This window comes from Podarcis bocagei (genome assembly GCF_964188305.1).
Source record: "Podarcis bocagei genome assembly, chromosome: 15".
NCBI classification, from domain to species: Eukaryota; Metazoa; Chordata; class Lepidosauria; order Squamata; family Lacertidae; genus Podarcis; species Podarcis bocagei.
In genome coordinates, this window is record NC_138141.1 from 46,217,846 (window position 1) to 46,223,798 (window position 5,953).

Genomic DNA, 5,953 nt, shown 5'->3' on the forward strand with positions numbered 1-5,953 from the left:
GAGGCCTTTCGCACACAGCCTGGCTGGCCATGATTCTGTTGAGGGTGGGAGCTGTCCACCCAAGAGGGCGCCAGGTTGGGAAAGGCTGAGCCAGGGAAACAGGGGTGTGTGTTCAAGGGACAGTAGAAATAAATGGAACAGAAGAGCCTGCTGGATCAGGCCAAGAGCCCACCTAGTCCAGCATCCTGTTCCCACAGCGGCCGACAAGATGCCCATTGTGGGAAACAGACCCCCAGCTGTTGTTCCCCATCCTCTGGTATTCAGAGATAGACTGTCCCAGGGCATGGAGGTTCTGCTATCACAATAGACCTTTGTAAGAAGAGCCCTGCTTGGTCAGGTCAAAGGGGGCCCGTCTAGTCCAGCATCCAGTGGCTGAACAGATGCTCATTATGGGATGCTCGCAAGCAGGATTCAAGCACAAGAGCTCGAACTCTCCCCTCCCGCGATTTCCAGCAACTGGGATTCAGAAGCATCGCTGCCTCCGACTGCGGGGGCAGAGCGAGCCATGAATGAATCTGTTGCTCATTCTTAAAAACGAATAACTAAACCCCACAAAAGCGCAGGGCGTTAGAGAAGGCAGGTGTCTCGAACTCTTCGCTTCCGGTTGTGTGTGTGTGTGTGGGGGGAGAGCCGGGGGGGGTATCAAAGGAAGGGAGAGGTCCCTCTCCTTCTTCCACCCCCAGATCTTCCTCTTATATTCAACACCCACCCCATCAACAGCCCCCCGTTGAGGAGATTCTCTCTTCCTGCTTTCTCGTTGGGCATCTCGGAGTGGAAAGGGAGGGCGAAGAAAGAGATTTTTTGGGAGGTGGGGGTCTGGTCTGACGGATGCTTATGCCTAGGGAGTTGGGGGGGGGAGAGAAAGGCAGGTCGCTGCCGCCCTGCGCCAAGCCAGCCCTCCTCTTCAGCCAAGCGGACACGGGCGGGGGGAGGTAGAGAAGCGGCTGGCTGGCTGGCGCTCCCCCCCGCCCATCGCTTCCGGCGGCGCAGCAGCCCCTTCCAGCCAGTTCTTGTTCCGGCTCAAGGTGAATGGAGCGGCAGGTAGGCTGGTGGGGGCGGAAAAGAGAGGGAGGGGGGAGAGAGAGAGAGCTGCAGCAACGTCTCTCCCGCCCCCCCCCCCGCAGGAAAAAGAGAGGAGCGAACGCCAAGCAGACGCAATGCAACAGGTGGCGGATCCGCAGGAGGAAGAAATGGGGGGGGGGGGGAGTCAGAGGCATCATCTAACCAGCTCCAAGCTCATTTACGTGGAGGGGGGGCGATAGGGATGAGCCAGCCTCCTCTGCGCGCCCCGCATCCAGGCGCTCCTCATCCGTCCCCCCCTTCAATGCCAGCAGCTTCCCCTTAGCTGGGCTTTTTGCGGGAGAAGGGAAGTTGGCAAGGCACAAGGTGGGGGGGGCAACGCCCGAAACTCTGCCGTGTCCCCCCCCCCCGCCCGCTTATTATAATGGCCAATGCCTCTCTGGTCCCATTCACGTAGGAGGGGGGTCTCTGTTCCCTCTGTGCCCCCCCACCCACTGAAAAGAGACGCCCCCGACACATCCCTGGTGGGGAAAGTCGGTCCCGATTCAATACCTACTTCCTCTCCTTTGATGGGGTGGGGGGGGAGGTAGGCAGTCCCTGTCCGGACAAGCGCCACGTGTTTGGCACGGGAACCAATCGACTCCGGGCGAGTCACGCTGCGGGACCCCCGCGCACCTCTCCCCACAAACCGCCTGGGACGGGACTCTGTTGGAGGCGAATCTACGTCGCGGAGCAGAGAGAGAATAAGTGGGGACCTCCTGACACACACACCCCACTCTTGAAAGCGGCGATTAGCCCGTCTTGCAATGGGGAGAGAGGGGCAGAGCTGGATTGGTAGGGGGCAGCCCATTCTCCGCTTACCTGTGCCTCGACGGGGCGTCCTTCTCGTCCATCCGCCCGCCGGCCCTTCTCCCCTCCATCCCTCCGCGCCGGAGCCCCCTTTTTCTCTCCCGGCTTTTGGGGGAGAAGCGCCGGACTCCGTCGGCGGTGCAGGTTCCGGAGCGGTGTCTGCAGCCGTCGGGCTTTTTATAGAGTCCGGCTCGTAGTAACGGGGACCTCGCGGCTCATTCATAGAAAAGAATCAACCTACACAATGACGTGAGCACGACGTCAGCGGGAAATTTAGGGAACGGGCAGAGGCAGCTATTTATATCACGGGGAGGGGGGGAGAGAGAGAGAAAGGGAGAGAAAGAGGGGCGGGGGAGAGAAACTAGCCAGCCAGAGAGGGGGGATTTATGGGGGGGACGACTCTAAGTGGGTCTCCTTAGCATCAGTTTGCTACATGACACTCCTGATGCCCATCGAAACGACGGGGGGGGGGAGAGAAAGCGAGAGCTTTATAGACCTCTGAAACTGCCCGATTCCCCGGTCTTGGCACACACACACACTCTCCAGGGGGGCATCCACCCCCCCTGGCATGTGCCAAGATGTACCCGAGTGGCAAAAAACTCACGAAGTCTTCACTCAGATCTAGGAACACAGGAAGCTGGCGGAGGCTGAGTCACCAACTGGTCTATTAAACTCCATATCGTCAACACGGACTGGCGGTGTCTCCCCGGGGGTCTCCAGAAAGCGGAGGTCTTACCGCCAGCTAAGCAAAGATTGAATCTGGGAAAGGAGGTGCCGGGACAGTAAGCTGCAGCCCATCCCCTAAAAATAAGGTAAGTTTTTGATCTTCATGACTCTAAATAAAGGGCTGGTTTATTGCAAACCGCCTCATATACTGAGTCCAATCAGTCGGCTCAGTATTGCCAGCACAGACTGGCAGCAATCAGTCAATCGATCGTTTTATTTTTAGGCCGCCTTTCCAAAGTTAAAGCTATGCTCAAGGTGGTCGACAACATATAAAAATCACATAATTATGAACATAACAAAAGTAGTCTGTGAACAATGAATAAAACATCAGAAAGCACGTAGCCAAATTGAACAACTTCCACATAAATCATAAGAAGATGGAAAATAAAGATACAAGAAGAAGAAGAAGAGTTTGGATTTGATATCCAGCTTTATCACTACCCAAAGGAGTCTCAAAGCGGCTCACATTCTCCTTTCCCTTCCTCCCTCACAACAAACACTCTGTGAGGTGAGGGAGGCTGAGAGACTTCAAAGAAGTGTGACTAGCCCAAGGTCACCCAGCAGCTGCATGTGGAGGAGCGGAGACGCGAACCCGGTTCCCCAGATTATGAGTCCACCGCTCTTAACCACTACACCACACTGGCTCTCTACAAAAAGTATCAGTAACAACAACACACACACCCCAACCCCCCCTAAACAACCTTCCAGCCCAAGAGTCTGTTCGGCATTCTCAGCTTTTGCAGCTGGAGTCAGTCCAAGGGCTGCCCTCCCAGGCCTGGTAGGAAAAGGCTTGCAAGGCAGAGAGCAGGTCTCCCAGGACTCGCAGCCAAGAGCAGCCGCTCTTCAGGGTTCCGGGCAGGGGGGGGGGACTCTCCCCTGGCCCTGCCTGGAGATGCCACTGGGAGCTGAATGTGGACCCTTCTGCATGCGAAGCAGGTGTTCTGCACCCCTAAACTACAGCCCCTCCCTACGTCAACACAGGAAGTTGTGTTGTGCTCAGCCTGACTACTAGTCCATCTAGCTCAGCACTGCCAGCACTGATCGGCAGCAGCTCTCCAGCGTTTCAGACTGAAGTATTTCTGCAGACCTACCGGGGGATATTGGGGTTTGCAGTGCATGGTGAAGCTGTGGAACTCCCTCCCACAGGATGTGGAGGAGATGGCTTTAGAACAAATTCATGGGGGAAGCGAGGGCTGTGGAGGGCTCCTCCTAGCCAGGCTGGCTCTGCTCCTCCATGGTCTAAGGCAGGCACCCCCAACCTGCGGCCCGCCAGATGTTTTGGCCTACAACTCCCATGATCCCTAGCTAACAGGACTAATGGTCAGGGGTGATGGGAATTGTAGGGCCAAAGGTTGGGGATGCCTGGTCTGAGGCAGCAGCGCTTCTGCATCCCAGTGGCTGAAACCCACAGGAGGGGAGGGGGTTCCTGGGCTTGAGTCTTGCTTGGGGGGGTTTCCCTTGGTGGCATCTGGCTGGCCCCTGAGCCGTGGAGAGGGGCATGGGGGCACTGGTGGGGCAGGAGAAGAAATGCCCTGCCACACGAAGGGCACAGACATTTTGGGCAAAAGATTCCCGTGCTGCAGGAGGTTGGACTAGATGGCTCTTGTGGGCCCTCCCAACTCTACCAGTCTATGATTCCAGCCTCCCCCCATTTCCTCCGCTCAGGATCACACAGCTGAACAGCACTGGGGGCATGGAGACTCCAGGAAGCCGCCCAGGAAGCCGGCTGCAGCAACCCAGCCAGATGGGCGGGGGATAACTAATAAAATTATTATTATTATAAGCAGCCCTATACCAAGTCGGGACGCGGGTTAAACCACAGAGCCTAGGACTTGCCGATCAGAAGGTTGGCGGTTCGAATCCCCGCGACGGGGTGAGCTCCCGTTGCTCAGTCCCTGCTCCTGCCAACAGTTTGAAAGAACGCCAAAGTGCAAGTAGAGAAATAGGTACTGCTCCAGCGGGAAGGTGAACGGTGTTTCCGTGCGCTGCTCTGGTTTCGCCAGAAGCGGCTCAGTCCTGCTGGCCACATGACCTAGAAGCTGTACGCCGGCTCCCTCGGCCAATAAAGTGAGATGAGCGCCGCAACCCCAGAGTCGGCCACGACTGGACCTAATGCTCAGGGGTCCCTTTACCTTTACCTTTATACCAAGTCAGCCCATTGGTCCTTCTCACTCACTGCCTGCACGAACTGGCAGCAACTCTCCAGGGTTCTAACCCTACCTGCAGATGCCATTGGGGATTGAACCAGGACCTTCTGCATGCAAAACAACTGCTCTCCCACTGATGTGATGCAATGGATCATCTAGGTAAGCTTTCTCTATATTATGTCTGGGGCTCATGGGAGTTGTGGTTCAAAACCTCTGGAAGCCAGTCGGTTGGCCAAGGCTGATTTTGGTCCACCTCAGTCTGTTTCCAGGCCAAGAAACCGCCTGAGTCATCCGAGTGGGTGATCAAGACTCCCAGCCCTTCTGTAGGTTCTGGATAGCTCCTCCAAGATGGGAGCTGGAGGGGTCATGTTTGGGTGTGGCTCTGCTCCTACTTGCCGGGGGTTCCAGAAAGTGGTGCTGGGCCTGGTCTTGCTGCTGCTGCTCACCCCCAAGGACCTGTTGCTATGGACCTCTGCAGGATGCCACCCCCCCCTACATGTGCATGAGACCTTGTGGAGTGCCTGTCCAGTGTTTGCGGCTGAGCCATCAGCATTTCCTGCACTCCCACACCTAAAGGATCAGATCCGCCATCTGGAGGCACCCCTACATCAGAGGTGGGAAACCGCCTCTGATGTCGGTTCGGAAACTTCAGCTGGTGCAGAATTTGGCAGCCAGGTTGCCCACCAGGGCGAAACGGTTTGAGCATATGACCCCATTGCTGGCCTGGCTGCACTGGCTGCACGTCAGTTACTGGCCCCCATTCAAAGTGCTGGTTTTGACCTATAAAGCCTTAAAGGGTTCAGGACGGCAATACCTCAAGGGCCACCTCTCTTCCATATGAAACGCCCTGGACCATGAGATCATCTTCTGAGGCCCTTCTCCATGTGCCTCTGCCACAAGAGGTCCAGAGGGTGGCAACACAAGAACGGGGCCTTTTGTGTGGTGGCTCCCCCTTTGTGGAATGCTGACCCCCCTTTGGCTGATTAAACTGTCTATGAACTTTTAAACGGGTGGGTATTGTTTCTGTTTGTTGCTATTGTATGTATTTTTGTGTTTTTATATTGTAAGCCACCTCAGATGAAGAGCGGTATAGAAATTTAATAAAACAAAAATAAAAATCTGGCCTCCAGATGTTGTGGGAGTTTGAGAGGAACTGGAGGCAGCCACAGGTCCCGCGACCCCCGTCCTTCATCACTGGAGACAAGAGCAGC

General features: G+C 56.1%; 1 long non-coding RNA gene across 1 annotated transcript; it reads left to right on the forward strand.

Moving 5' to 3' along the window:
• The first annotated feature begins 926 nt into the window (after positions 1–926).
• LOC308574518 lies at positions 927–4,900 on the forward strand. The gene is made up of 3 exons (XR_014002516.1): positions 927–1,041; positions 2,489–2,681; positions 4,822–4,900. It is a non-coding gene; the product is annotated as an uncharacterized lncRNA (long non-coding RNA).
• Positions 4,901–5,953: the final 1,053 nt, after the last annotated feature.